The sequence below is a fragment of the Peromyscus eremicus genome, unplaced genomic scaffold, assembly GCF_949786415.1.
Source record: "Peromyscus eremicus unplaced genomic scaffold, PerEre_H2_v1 PerEre#2#unplaced_1733, whole genome shotgun sequence".
Taxonomy (NCBI): Eukaryota; Metazoa; Chordata; class Mammalia; order Rodentia; family Cricetidae; genus Peromyscus; species Peromyscus eremicus.
The window spans coordinates 58255-74600 of NW_026735968.1; the positions used below are offsets into that span (position 1 = coordinate 58255).

At 40.8% G+C, this 16346-nt stretch overlaps 1 protein-coding gene across 1 annotated transcript in view; it reads left to right on the forward strand.

Moving 5' to 3' along the window:
* Nucleotides 1-16346, forward strand: part of Cmya5 (cardiomyopathy associated 5) — a gene marked incomplete at its 3' end in the record, with an annotated part of 56261 nt that overhangs the window by 23894 nt on the left and 16021 nt on the right. The window lies entirely within an intron of this gene.

Sequence of the window (16346 nt, forward strand, 5' to 3'; positions counted from 1 at the left end):
TGTGTGTGTGTGTGTGTGTGTGTGTACATGCCTGCACTAGGGATTGAACCCAGGGCCTTGGGCATGTTAAGCACACACTCCGGTGCTGACCTACAACCTCAGCTCTATAAATGATACTTTTTATATTAAGATTTTTTTTAATTTACTTACATAGTTAAAAGTAAATGTATGTATTTACATCAGTTAAAAAGTGGTTTTGTGTATGGATGTGTATGTGGAGGTCAGAGGACAATGTCGGGTGTGTTCCTCAGGACACCTCGGTGCATTCTCCACCTTATTGTTTGAAACAAGGCCTCTCGATGAGCCGGGAGCTCACTGATTCTATTTGAATGGTGGGCCATCAAGCCCTAGCAATTCTGCTGTCTCTGCCCTCTCCCCCAGCACTGGGATACAGGAGCACATTGCCATTTGGGGAGGTCAAACGCAGGTCCTCATGCGTGTATGGCAAGCACTTTACCAACTGAGGCACCTTCGTAGCACCCCAAAAGTGTTTTCCATGGCAAGATACACATATGTCTTAGACATCTGACGAATCAGGTTGTTTAGGCTGTTAAGAAGCAGCCCCCCGTAAAGTCTTGGGAGAGCCAGGGTGATAGGGACTTTCCGTCTGCTTGCTCCTTGGAATAGCACCTGAAAGTGCCTGCAAAATGCTAACATTTCTGTCCCGGAGCTATAACTTTCAAGATGATCCCAGACTGTGTACAGACGTGTCCCAAGCACACCAGGCTCCATTTTTGCACCTTCACACCTTCTCCTTTCTGGCACATGTGGCTCCTTTTACCTAAACCGCTTCTTCTTTTTTTTTTTTTTTAAATATTTATTTATTTATTATGTATACACTGTTCTGCCTGCGTATATATCTGCACGCTAGAAGAGGGCACCATATTTCATTATAGATGGTTGTGAGCCACCATGTGGTTGCTGGGAATTGAACTCAGGACCTCTGCAAGAGCAGCCAGTGCTCTTAACCTCTGAGCCATCTCTCCAGCCCCACCTGAACTGCTTCTAATTGCCAGCAACCTGGTCCTCCTGGAACACTCATTTCTACCCCGTAAAATCTTACGGCAGTTTTTACACTCTGGGCTTAAATTAAGTATTTAAGCTTACAGATTGTCCCATTTGATTTCCAAGGTTAAAAAAAAAACAACAAAGCTGCCGCTTGTGTACCACACCTGGTGGCCTTGGCTGCTGTGTCTCACACTTCCTGGGGACACATGAACAAACTTCTACTGACAACAGGCCAGAGCAAGGGCGACACCAAGTCCAACTTGGTGAGCCAGTGCAGTGCGTTTTACTGAGGTGGTTCCAGGAATGTGGGTTAAACGGTTACTTACAGGAGCAGAAATGGTTCAAAGACAGCTTCATCACCGAAGGTCCACACCAGCATGGGTGACAGCTCACGAAAGCTGGTGTACACTGCATGGCCTGCTGGCAGCTCAGCAGGTAGACCTGTCCTTTCCAGGCAATTTGGCTGATCTCTGTCTCTTCCAGACACCTGGACTTATCTGAAGAGCGTCTCTCAGCAGTCCTCACTGCTTATATATACTTAGGAAGGAAGAACCTAGTGAATCTGCTCAGCTTCAGGGACTTCCTGAATCCTTTGAGTTGTTTACTTCCTGAGCTTAAGGAGAGTCTCTCTTGGTTGGAAGGTTTGTTCTACCCCCTTGTGAACATCCTGTGTCTTAATGAGCTTCCTTCTAAGAGGGAAGGTTTTATCTCAGAGGAAATTGCCCTCTTCAGGTTGCAGTTGGTGTCACGCTGTACTGCAAGGGTGGGTTTGCAGTCACAACTCCATGTTAGCCTCCACATCCCAGGAAGGAAGGAACTACGGGACTCCTCTTTCTGTTGCCATGACTTAGCACTTTGGAAGTTTTTATTAGAACTCAAGAGGAAAATTTCTGTGATATTTTTCCAGGCTCAGTTTTTATGTTTGCTTTTTTAAATTTAGGAAAATGTCATTTATTAATTGAGTTATCTGTGGTACAGGACAGAGGTTAAAGTGGTGGCAATTAAGAAAAGTCTGTCTAGATGTTAAATCACATATTTATAATAAGAGTGTCTTTGTTTACGTGTGCAATTACAAGTATGTGTATGTACATGGGCATAAAAAGTGTAGGGAGTGTCAAGATGCTCAGTGTTGGGCTAAGATATTTAATGGCTGACTGAGTCCCTAGCTGTCCTAGCCCGAGTAGCTGACTATCTCTGACTCACTAGAAGATGGCCGGGCTGGTGGTCTAGCAGCTTACTTCTTACACACAGTAAAATTCAAGCCTCCCACAGGCCCTGGTGGGTTGGCCCCCATCTATACCTCTGACCTCACCTTAGATATTCTGTTCTGCTCCAACTCACCCCGCCCCCCACGCTGCCTTTATTACCCATGGTGAGCCCAGTCTCATTTCTGTGCCCTGGTTGTCTTTGTTCTGTTCTTCATGTTTAATCCCTCTCTTCTTTCACGGCTCTCTTCAGATATCTGTTTAGTCGAGAGGGCTTCCTTGATCACATACACAACATGGTGCTCCAACTCATAGCTACTTTCTCTATCCCATTCGTCACCTTCCATTTTCTTCTTAGCACTTATCCTCTTAAAGTTAGGCAACAGGAGAGCTGGCCCTTCATTTTCTGCTCTACTTTCATGGACTGAGTCTGAAAGGTGATAGGTGTTAAATTTTGTCGAGGAAACTGAGTGGTGAATGTCTTAGGGTTTCTATCGCTGTGATGAAATGCCATGACCAAAAACAGTTTAGAGAAGACAGGGTTCGTTTTTCCTCCACTTTCACATCACAGTTCACCATCAAGACAGTCGAACAGGGTGGGAACCAGGAGGAAGGTGCTGATGTAGACAGAGGCCATGGAGGCGTGCTGCTTACTGGCTTGTTTCTCATAGCTTGCCCAGCCTGCTTTCTCATAGTGCCCAGGACCACCAGCCCAGAATTATCCCACCCACAAAGGGTTGGCCTCTCCCACATCAATCACTGGTTAAGAAAATGTCCTATAGGTTTGCTTGCCTACAGCCCAATCTTTTTTTTTGAGACAGGGTTTTTCTGTGTAGCCCTGGCTGTCCTGGACCTCACTTTGTAAACCAGGCTGGCCTTGAACTCACTGAGATCGGCCTGCCTCTGTCTCCCAAGTGTTGGGATTAAAGGCATGTGCCACCCGCCAGGCCCAACAGCCCAATCTCATGGAGACATTTTCTCAATTGAGGTTCCCTCCTCTAAGATGACTTTAGCTTCTGTCAGGTTGACACAAGACTAGCCAGGACAGTGAATTTATAGATAAAAGGAAACTACATATGTAAAAGTATTTGGAAAATCACTAAGTAATTCACAAGTGTAACTTATTATTGTTACTGAAAACCAAACACCTGGTGAGTGCCCAGAGAACCAGATTCCAGATTTCTGCTCACATTACCATGGTCATATAGTCCTGAGGATAAAGTGACCTAAGGCATTTCCTTTAAAAATACCAACTTTGCTGGGCAGTGATGGTACACGCCTTTAATCCCAGCACTTGGCAGGCAGAGCAAGCAGATGTGAGTCTGAGGCCAGCCTGGTCTACAAAGTGAGTTCCAGGACAGCCAGGACTGTTTACACAGAGAAACTCTGTCTCAAAAAAAAAAAAAAAAAAAAAAGAATGCCAAATTTAATTCCCCCATCATCAAACCTAGACTTTCCAGGTTAATAGCTATTTCTTCAGTATAGATTATGCATCATTGATCACAGGTAATACACCTTTAAAATTAATCTGTGTTGCCTCTGAAGTATTATGACGGCCAGCACAGTTCTGACATTTTTAAAGCTTGTGCATGTCGTGGCTGTGTGGGTATCCGGGGGAAGCCTGTAGATCGGGTATTGCTGATCTCTGACTGGTGGGTGTCTCTTGGTCTGACAGCTTAACACAGCAGTTTGTGGTGCACACTCACAAGCATCTGGGTTAGGTATCACAGCTGTTCTTGCTATCAAGGGATACCCTCAGGCCCTGCCAGCTGCTGTCCTTTACATTGGGACCTGGCAAGGAGAATACAGCACAAGACCCTCTTTCCTTCTCTAAGTTCTCCAACAATTGACAGGCAAATCAACAGAAGGGTAGATAAAGGTAAATATGTCACCTTTGTGAACTGACAAAGCTGATATCAGAGAATGCGGCATAGGCATCTAGGACAATAATGTGCATTCTATAACCGAGCTTTAGAACTAGACAGATGTTTGCATCCACCGCAGAGTGCCACAAGCCTTTTCTCATCTAAGTCACAGCACGAGGAATACGGTGAACCGGGGAAGAGTGGGAAAAGGAAGTTAGGCTGGGCGAGTCATGCTAACAAACGTCTGTCTACGCGAAGAGAAACATTTGGAATAAGAAATTAAGTAACTTGCTATCATGTATTTTAAGGTATTTTACAGATAAAATGCTCCTTTTAAAGCACTAAGAAGATGTAAATCTTTACATCACACATGTTATTCCTATAGTATTGTACAGATGGAGCAGGAAACAGTGTTCTCAAGCTCAGCTAGGAGAATCTAGTGTCTAGTGACATTCTTGTACAGAGGAAGGCTTAGGCAAATCCCAGTTTGCTTTACTATGGAGTCACCTCTAGTAGCTTCATTCAGACGTGCCCTAAGTTTCAGAAGATGGAAACATGACAAAAATAATTTATATTTCTTCTACAAGTCTGTAGCTCAGCCAAAAGTGGTCAATTCTAGGTGAACTCTTAAGAACTTTTAGGAATTTTTCATTGAACAGTAATCTTGCTATACAACCACGCTTACAATAGCATTAGTGCAGAATTTGATTGAATAAAGGCTCGTTGCATGAGTGACTCTCCCCCTTTCTGAAGTCAGCTGGAAGCCACTGCAGACTGCAGAAGTTTCCCAGTTTCACTGGTAGCAACCACTGCGCAGGGGTAAGCACCAATGGATGGGAGCTAGCAATGAAAAGAAAGGAATGGCTAAGCCACGGTCACTAAACCGAATGAATTACCAGAGCTTTCCATTTTCCCTACAGAAAAGGCTGATGCTCAAGGCCAGCTAACCACACTACTTAGCAGATTTCTCTTCAATAACACCCATTATTTTAAGATGTGTTTTTTAAAGGTTTATTTCTAATTTCTATCTTTTAATTATGTGTATGTGTATAGGTTTGTGCATGTGAGTGCAGTACCTGAAGAGGCCAGAAGAGGGTGTCAGATCCCCTTGAAGCTGGAGTTATGGGTGGTTGTAAGCCTGCTGATGTGAGTGCTGAGCATCACACTCAGGTCCTTCACAGGAGCAGTCTGCATCTCAACCCCTCCTGCCCCTAAGTTATGTTTTTAAGTAGGGTCATTTTAAGTTGCTTCTGAACCTTTCTTTCACTGGTTGTATTTGTGTTGTTACAATACAATTAATTAAATCTTACTTAAGGTGAAATGTAAGCCTAAGAGTAAAAGATCTGTTGCTCTGAAAATAAAGTTGAATGGTTAGGAAGATTTATAAAAAGAAGACGATTGAAGAACTATCACTGGGGGTCAGCCAGATGATACAATATAAAAGGCACTTGTTACCAAACATGGCGGCCTGACTTGAGTTAGATCCCTAGACCCCACATGGTGGAAGAAGAGAACCAACTCTTCCCAGTTGTCCTCTGCCGTCTACATGTACATTGTAACACACACACACACACACACACACACACACACACACACAGAGTACACTCACAAACACGTGCATGTGCATGCATACACACACATACACACATACACAAAATAAATGAATGAAAACTATAGACAACAATTGCTACGTGGCATGATGCCCAACTCCTAGCAAGTTTAGAGTGCTGGAAAGGAGCTTGGGGATGTGTAAAAAGAACTCGGATGTAGCATGACAGACTCATCTGAGACAACAGCACCCAGACTTTAGAAGCTGAGAGGAGGGACCTGCATTGGCTTGCGGACTCTGTCATTTCCACAGAGAAGCTGCTGTAGGAGCTAGTCTCCAAAGAGAGCATCAGTAATCTGTACAGAGATGAGTCATTCCAAGTGAAGAGAAAAAGCAGAGGACTGAAGGGTAAGACCCCACGTGGCCGCATCATAGTTCACGAAGGGCACAGTAACTGGGATTCAAAGGGCAGAAGGCCCTGGGTCACAGGCTTCAGAAACATCTGCTCATCATGAAGACAAGGTACGTGCTCGTTCCACCCACGATGAACCTGAATGGCCTTTGGGATACCTGTAAGAGCTTTTTCTTGCAGCATAATTTCTTCACTCATTGATTCATAATTTTTTAATTGTATCTGTTTTTGTGTCCCCTTTTTCATATTTTTTCCTGTCTCCTTAATAGCTAATAATTTTTTTTGTTTAAGGAATGTTATTTTTTTTTTCTTCTAAGGACATGGATGTTAAATTCTTTTTTTGCTGTTGTTTCAAGACAGGGTCTCTCTTCATAGCCCTGGCTGTCCTGGAACTCACTATGTAGCTAAGAATGGCCTCAAACTCAGAGATCCTCCTGCCTCTGCCTCCCTAGTTAGTGTTGGGATTAAAGGAGTGTCCCATCACACCTGGCAGGGGATTTCATTCTTGATTAAATGAAAACTATGGAATCACTGATTGTTTTAAGAATTCTTGATTTTTTTTAAAAAAGGAGATGGCATACAATACTTATAATTTTTATTATAAGATTGCAAGCCTGCTTGGCATTTTATGCTTCAAAATACAATTTTCAAAGTTTGTAGCGTAAGGATCATATGTGACTTTCCCATTGTTATGCTATTAAAATAGATATTTAATATATTTAAAAGATTAAGTTGGGGGAAAATGGCCCATTGCATTCTCTTACTCAGTGCATTTCCTGTTAGCACCTGGTGATTGCTTGCAAGTGAAACAGGCATGAAAACACAATGTATTATTCCTAATTCCTATAGAGAACTTGAATTCAACCTTAACTGCTTATCAGAGAAAGGAACTGCAAGTTCCTAAATGGTAGTCCGGATGACAAATAGAAACAAAGTCTTTGAGGACCTTTTCCAGTTGTTTACAACTGTGGCATTTTAAGCAATGAATGGAGAGTACTAATTCAAAACAAAAATAGTGATCATGAGTGAAAGATCATTATTTGGGCAGCTCTACTTTGATACACCTCCCTCTTTAAGACTTCCTGTTTGGACATTAAGTATTCCCTCTCTTTTGTTGCTTATGTTACAAAATAAATATCTCTTATGTGTATGAGTGTTTTGCCTGTTTATGACTGATGCTCACAGAAGCCAGAAGAGAGTGTCAGATACTCTAGAGCTGGAGTTACAGAGGGTTGTGAACAGCCATGTGGGTGCTGGGAATTGAACCTGGGTCCTCTGGAAAAACAGCTAGTGCTCTTTACCACTGAGCTATCTCTTTGGCCCCTGGTCCAAATATTATAAGGCCATAAGACCCTTTCCATTCACAATTCTTTTTTGTTCTCTTCTGTTTGAGTGTTGCGTGTGTGTGTGTGTGTGTGTGTGTGTGTGTGTGTGTGTGTGTGTATGCTGGTACATGTACTGATGTGTATACACGTGCAAGCCAGAACAGGATGCCCAGTATCATCCTGTATCACTCTGTCTCTCATTCTTTTAAGACTAGGAAATAAGTGGGATTGGGGTGCATGTTGTAAAATTCCCAAAGAATCAAGAAAAAAACTATGTTAAAAAATATAATCCCCAAAGGGAGGGATTTGAATGGGCATACCCTCCAAGTTGGATAATGCTCCTCCCTGAAGCCTTGGGCTATTAAACAAAATCCCAGCATCAGGTGTGGGATAGCTCCCTATGAGTTGTTGAGGAAGAGAGATTCCCTAAGCCCCCACCAAAGAATACAGGATATTACTATTTCTCTTGGTTGACCACTAGATCTTGATGGTCAGACCCTCATTGCTAAAAACATCACACACTTTGGTTGCACGTCATAGAGAAATCAAGCTGGTACTCAGCTAGAAGTTTCTTCCATAACAGCTAGGCTGCATGGTCCCAGAAGTTGCTATGCAGGCTACTGAAGGAGGAAAGCCATCAACAGTTTTACTTAGCTCTGTACCCTGTGAGCCACAACAATGACCTACCAAGAAAGACGTGCTCTTGAGTGCAATAGTGGAATGGCTGTTACTGAGGTAACCAACTGCTGTCCAATAGGATTTGAAGCCAGCTCCAGGGAGGGAATCTCTACCTGTTTCTGTACGCATGGTCAAGAGTCTTTGATCTGGGTGGTCATAGGCCCTGGAGAGGAACCTACTGCCATTGTGCTGCTAAACAGTCATGTAGCTAAACTGATTCCTAAATACTCAATTTATACCCATAGATTAATGCTGTGACCAGATGTCACCCAAGAAGCTTCTTACTGTAGCATGTGGTGATTGATATAGAAACCCACAAATGGGCAAATGCCTATAATAAGTGACAGGTGGGGTACTCTGCCCCACTGAGACAGCTATGATATCCCCACAAAGTTCAGACAACATTGTGGAAGAGGGCACAGAAAGAATGTAGGAGCCGAGGATGGGAAGATAGAAAACATGAAAGATGTCTTCTGAACATGACATAGCCTTGCGTTCATGAACTCACTAAAGCCGTGGTTAGCTCCACAAGACTTGCTTAAGAATGGACCCATCAATATTTCATCATGGATGAGGGAAGGACCCATTAGACCCGCCCTTCCAAAGAGACTGTTGGCAATGAATGCTAGTTGGAGGAGAGATGTCACTTTCTTCCCTAGTGTATTCACAGCTACACTGCCCTTGCTTCATGCTGGGATACGTGAGCCCACATACGAAAAGACAGAAAAGTAGGAGGGGCTTACCCAGAAGATGAGTGCCAATGAGAGAGGTAAGGGTGGGTAATGGAGGTGAAAATGGATACAAGTAATTATATACATCTATAAAACTGTCAAACAATAAAAAAGTGGAAAAATAGCAGCAGCAAACACAGAAAACACCAGAGTTTTCCCTATGGGGAGCGGTTCAGTTCCCCATAAAGATTAGTTCATTGGGGACAACTTGGGCATGCTCAGTACTTTAAGCTGTCGTTCCACAAAGAGCAATATTTATTCAGGTCACAGCTAGACTGCTATAGGAAGGGAGGGCTTTCTGTAGTAAATGATGCTTATGCAATGTTTAGGTTATTTATGAAGTTGAGTGAACAGAAATAAACAAGACAGGACTCTGTCAGAGAACTAGAAACAAAGAAACAGAAATTCTAGAGCTGAAAAGTGTCACAGCATACAATAATATGTTTGACGATTTAGTAAGCAGTTCAGATATGATCAAACACAGAATTAGCATACTGGGTGGGAAAGCAACCAAACAGCAGAAATAGGATATAATAAGAATAATGAGGATATCATTTATGAAAATTTGGAATATTAGTAGAGATGAGCGATAATACAGCAAAAGAAGTATTTGAAAAGAGAATGGAGCTAAGAATGTGTCAGCAATGATGAAAAACATTATTGTACAGATTTGAGAACTCATACAAAGTCTGAGCAATATAATATAGCTAAACATATGAAAATAACTTCTGAAAATGAAAGTATCAAATTTTCCAAAGAGGGTTGGTTGGAGGACCCTCATTGCTTACAAAATTAGTAACAAACTGGCTGCTAGTTTACTCACAGAAACAATGGAAGACAGAAGATATTGGAATAATGGTTTAAAGTGCTGAGAGTACCTAATAATCTAGAAAAATTTATACCCTTTAAGAAGAAGGGTATAAAAGACCTTTACACGAAATGATTTCAGACAGAGTGTTGGACACACAGAAACAAAGAAGCAGGATCAAAGGTTCAGTTTGTAGGTAAATCTAAGTAAATATTGACAGTTTTAAAAAGCAAAAGTAATTATGTCTTGTGAAACTTAAAAATACATATAGACTTAAAATACATAATTACAGTGGCCTGTAAGTTGAAATTAAAGTGATTCATGATACTCCCATTGTTTAAGAAAAAATGAAAGTACCAATTTATACTAGACATTAATTAGTCAAGGGGTATGTTGACATTTCTAGGGTCAGCACTATAAGAATAGTAAAATAGAATATAACTTATAGACTAATAGAGGGGGAATTTAATAACAAAAATTATTCAATCCAAAATAAATCAAGAAAGAAGAGAAAAAAGAATCATAGGTAATATGAATAGTAAACAGTATGACAGTGAATTTAGCCTCAACTATGTTTAAATGAATCAGTGTTCTATGTGAATTATCAGAATGGATTTTAAAAATATTTATATATTTCTTATAAGAGACATATCAAAAACACAACTGTCTTAGTTATTTTTCTATTGCCGTGATAAGACACTGTGACAAAGGCAACTTAAAGAAGAATTTATTTGGGGCTCATAGTTCCAGAGGGTGAGTCTATGACCATCTTGTCAGGTAGCATGGCAGCCAGGTAGGCAGGCATGGTGCTGGAGCAGTATCTGAGAGCTCACATCTTGAAACACAAGCACCAGGCAGAGAGAGCTAACTGGGAATGGCATGGGCTTTTGAAACCTCAAAGCTCACCCCTAGTGACACACCTCCTCCAACAAGACCGCACCTCCTAATCCTTCCCAAACAGTTCCACCAACTGGGGACCAAGTATTCAAACATATGAGCCTACTGGGGCCATTCTCATTCAAACCACCACAATAAGGATGCAGGACAATTAAAAATTTTAAAAACACAACAAGATAATTATGTAAACAGCCAAAATACATCTGATGTAGACTTATTAATAAAGCAGGGTTTATTAGTATCAATTTTTGACAGACTAGGAAAAAAATCACTACACACTCAAAAGGGACATTTTATTAAGATTAAATTTAAATTTCTAGGATGATATGAGTGTTCTAAATTCATTTTTTAATCTATCAATACAGTTTCAGAACACATAAATCAAAACTTAATAGAATTGCAAAGCTTAAAAAAAATCCATGCAATTGTAGTAGAGGACATTGACATCTCTTTAGAGTTAGAATAAGCAGACAAAAATATCACTAAGGGCAAAAACAACTTGGTAACACAATAAACAGACTGATTTTGTTGACATAAGAAATGCATTGCTGAAAAGCTGTAGAACATAAGCTCTTTTCATAAGCACAAAGACATTTTAATATGACCATATAGAAAGTTTCAACAAAGTTAAAAGTATACCATAATACAAAATGAATCATTCAACTGTAATACAATCAAACTAGGAAGTACTAATGAAAAGATGACAAGGAAATCCTCATATATTTTGAAATTGAGAAACATATTTTTATGCAACATATGGACCAAATAAATCACAAAGAATATTTTAAAACATTTTATGATTAACAATAAATGCTGCATAAAAACTTCTGCATGAAATATCTGAAGCTATAAAGTGATGTGTATAACTTTGACTTTACATGTTAGAAAATAAGAAGGTTTGGAAATTTATGATATAAGAACTTATCGTAAGTTAGAAAAAAATATTGCCAATTGAATCCAAGGATAATTGAAGAAAGAAAAAAGAGAAGACAGTCATGAGATAGAAAACATCAACAAAGCCACGATTTATTTCAAAGTATTAATAAAATTCTTCCTTCAGCAATGCACCACATGTGCCCACTAAATCTACTGGATTAGTTGTGTCCTCATTTGTTTTTATCCACAGGGATATTTTTGTCCACTTGCTCTAATACTAGAGAGATAGGATATAGTCTCTACTATAATTATATAGGGTTCTTTCAAACTTTGTACTTCTAATGTTTGGCTTATATATTTATGAAGAAAGAAAAACCCTCAGAAGATGAATGCAGAGGGTGAAAAGAGTGGATGAAATTTGTGCCTTATAAATACTTAAAAGATATTGAAAGAACGAACAATTCTAACCCTGCCCCCCAAATTTAAAGTTAAAGTGGATACATTTTAAGCAAAATAAACTCCCACAGTGGTCTGAATATTCATTTACTGAGTAAATTACTTATAAAAAAACATTACTATGTGCGCAGTGTACATGCCGGTTATCCAAGGCAGAGACAGGAGGATAACAAGTTGGAAGTGAGTCTGAGTTATACAAAGAGACTGTTTCCAAAAACCAAAACAAGTAAATAATCAAATAAACACCTTACCATGAAAAAAAAAAAACACCTCCAGATCTGAAAGACTTCAAGAAATTGTCGAAGAAGAATAGTTGAAGAACAAACCGCTCCAGAGAATAATATAGGAAGGAATAATTTCCAATTTTGTTTTATGAAGCAACCTGATCTTGATACTAAATTTGAAAAAACACATTATAAGCAAGGATATTGCAGTCCAGTATTACTCATGAAAAATGCACCATTCCTAAACATGTGGTAGAACCAAATCCAGCATTATATAAAAAGTATAACATCATATCCATATTGAGTGCCATTCAGGAGATCAAAGTTGGTTTCTGTATATTGGTCGCTGTAATTCACATGAGCAAGATAAAAGAGAAAATATGATCATGTCTATCGTTTTAATAAAACTGACATTGATTCATAATGTTTAAAGAACAGTCTAAGCAAATACAATAATAATAAAAAAAAAAACCTCCTTAGTCAGATAAAGGCAGTTCTCAAAAGGAGCCTTCAGGACTCACCTCTGATTTTGGTCTATTGTTTTCTTGACCTGACTCACACCTGCTGAATCTCTTTCTTGTTCAACTCTGAAGGGGCGTCTACCTCACACCCTCACCCATGTCTACATGGGAAGCTGAGAAATGATCAGAAAGTTGCTTTGTGAGAATGCAGTGGGAGAGGAACAGAGGAGACGATCTTCATAGCCAGTATCTTTAATTCTACAAGCAGATGATACCTGAATGCAAAGACTTGTGTTACACAGTGAGAAAAAACCCTAGGAACATTCCTGAGCTCTCTAGGGACAATTTATCTCCTGTTAAGTCAGTTTGCTGTTCCTTTAGATGGAGTATAATATTAATTTTGGGGTTATGTCTTAATACATGGTAAGATAGTCATTCTCCGTTGCTGCTTGTGGTGGTTTGAATGAGGTCCCTATAGGCTCACAGATTTGAAGGCTTGGTCACTAGGGAGTGGCACTATTTGAAAATATTAGGAGGTGTGGCCTTGTTGGAGGAAGTGGGTCACTGGGGGTGGGCTTTGGGGTTTTGAGAGCCCAAGTCAGGCCCAGTGTCTCACCCTTCCTGCTGCCTGTGGATCTGGATGTAGAACTCTCAGCTCCTTCTCCAGCATCATGTCTACCTGCCTGCCACTCTGCCTGCCACCATGCTTCCTGCCATGATGATAATGCACTAAACCTCTGAACCTGTAAGCCAGCCCCAGTGAAATGCTTTCTTTTATAAGAGTTGCTGTTGTCATGGTGTCTCTTCACAGCAATAGAACAGTGACTAAGACATTGCTGGTAATTCAACGTAGTCTCTCAGGGAGCTGTTGCTTATTCATATACACAGTCTCCACATCTTGTGGCCCTTTCCTGGAGTAAGCTCTACCATATTCATAACACCTCATTTTCTCATCCATTTCCAAATTCCCATGTCTTCTGTAAACCGGCTTTGGACACAAGCATCTTTCTTTTGTGAAACCTCCCCTTTTGTCCTCATTGGACCTTTTCTTTCTCTCCTAACACTATTTATCACACTGTAGTAGATTTCAATTTCTTGAGGATGGTCTCAGGCTGGAAATGTTGGTCTGTGGTAACTTCCTTGCCCAGCATGCACAGAGTCCTGGGTTTGACCTCTACAATTAGTGAGGGAAGGACCTATGTCTTTATATTTATATTTCTTACTATCTAAACTTAATAAAAGTTTATTAAGTGTAGAAATAATTAGTAAATGAATACACGCATGGTTGATTAGGTGACTCTATCTCGGCAGGGTTCTGTTTTCTTATTGCTACCTTTCGGGTGCTCTGTTCAGCACTCCTGAACTCATTCTAGCTGGTAATGAAACCGCTTCTGCTTGAGTACACTGAATTTACAATCAATAATGGACTCTAAATTGAATTTCTAATTGCTTTTATAATGCGACTACACTCACAGGCAATCCCAACACTGACTCCCAAACTTGTGGCATAACTTTCATTTCGAATTCCATCCTATTTCTGTGGAGTGACATGTTAGAGAAAGAACAGCATGAGTTGAGCATTTTGAAGAATAACCTCAATTAAATATGGAAAAGAGCCTGAAAAGAAAATAAGATTCAGTCTAGGACCAAAATTAATTCCCAATGAAGTTTAATGGTTTGATACCAAAACAAGTAAAGGGGAGCAGAGATGTCAGGAAAATGGGAAAATGAATTCTTCCTACTTCTTTCCAGGCTTTTCCTCCAAAGGAATCTACAAAACTTTCTGTTATTTAAAGCAGGCTGGCTGCGCATGGGAGGAGGCTAATGTCCCACTGTGCTAGGCACTGAGGTGGTAAGAGCTCAGCACATCGGGGGCCCTCTGCAACAGACACCTGGGGGATGCTGAAGTTTAGCAAGGGGGCTTGAACACAACCGTGGGCATTTTCAGTCCTGTTCCTCAGCTGAGTCCAGCACATCAGGAGAGGGCCAGAGCCAGCAAGACTCTGTAAACTTGCTGCGTGAGTTTCAGCGATTGGTTTGTTCAGGAAAGTGCTTCACAACTGTGTGTGCAAACCGGAGCTGCCCAGAGTTGTATAGCAAAAGTATAGGAATGGCCAGATGTGTCCTAACAGGAAAACCAGGGTCTGTGCAGAGGTGTGGGTGGTGGTGGTATTTTCTTAAGGCTCCCTACAGGTGTTTCTGAAGTACTCCTGAGTCTAGAGCCAGTCACAGAAGCAGAGAGACTATAATGATTTTTTTAAAAAGTCAATAAGGGGTCTAAATTTGTTACGTATGTCTTTTGTTTAAAAAGTGCTTACCTTTAACATTTACACTTAACGGCTGTATAGTTTTGTTTCTTTTGTTGTAGACAAGTACAACAGGCCAATTAGCATTTTGGAATTATCTCAAATTATAGCTACATTCCTAGGAGAAGAGACTCCTGGAGTCTTAATCTCCAGCTTAGTGTTTACGAAGCAATGGCCAATATCCAACAAAGCTGCTTAAATCAGTCAGGAACAGTCACAGCAGAAGTCTTAAAACTGAGCCTTGCTGGGTAGACAGAATTTAGACGTGCACAAGAGGTAATAGTAATAGAATACATTATGGAGGTGTAAGGATGAGTCAATACATAAACAGAGTGCTAAGAAAACACGCCTGAGGTATAGCCTCCAGATGCAACTAGGAGGCACAGTAGATATGGGACAGGCAGCTGCTGGCATGCCATGCCATACAGTCTCACATAAACTTTTCTTTATGGTTCTGGAAATCAAACCCACAGTACTTCACATGCTAGACAAATGCTGAGGTTTTGTTTTTGTTGTTTTTATAGAAATATACTCCAAAATAAAGCAAGAGAGCATAAACTAGTAACATAGCTTATTCATTACAAAGCATTTTATACTTTACGTGTTATGCTTTTATGCAACTGGAAGTGTATTAGGGTTTTGGTTTTTTTTTTTTCCAATATCATCACAAACATGTAAGTAATTCATTGAGCTATGATGTTATGATGGCTTCAGTGATGCTAGGCAAGAGGAAGTCCCCAGCTCCACTCCAGTCTCCTAGGCCCATGGTTGTTAATGTGGTCCACAGTTAACCAAGTGCTATTCTGTGGTACATGATTGTATTTACAATAGAAGTTAATCATGTCGGGTGGTGGTGGCGCACGCCTTTAATTCCAGCACTTGGGAGGCAGAGGTGGGCGGATCTCTGAGTTTGAGACCAGCCTGGGCTACAGAGTGAGTTTCAGGATAGCCAGGGCTACACAGAGAAACCCTGTCTTGAAAAATAAAAAAAAGAAAAGAGAAGAAAAGTTAATCATGTACCTTCTTGTAGGAGGGAATAGGGGTGGGTTGGGAGGGGGAGGCTGGAGGGGCTAGAGAAGGGAAGAGGGGGATCTGTGATTGGTATGTAAAATGAATAAAAAATTTCTTAATAAAAAAAAAAGAAGTTAATCATGTAAGAGGAGGCAGCAACAGGTACTTAGAAATAAAATCAGATAGGAACTGGGGAGCCTCAGAGTTTGATCTTCCTGTTTTGTAAGTATGAAGAGCTTATTGAGACTTGTTTTAATGAGGAGTGTGATAATGAAATGCTTGATAAGGCCAGCCTGGAAGGACAGTGGGGGTGGGTGGGTGTCGAGGATGGACACATAGAAGAGGTAAGCATCCACAGCGGGCCTTTTAGGAAGCAGACACAAGTGGGCGGTCCAAAGCTGGGCTTGGAGGCAACTGTGGGAACAAAGAGCGCTGATGCAGAGTCACATGAGGGTCCTGGTGAGTCAAAGTAGCCTAGGGGACTGGGGAACGTGGGAGGACCAGGAGGGAAACCCAGCAGAGGGAAGGTGCAAA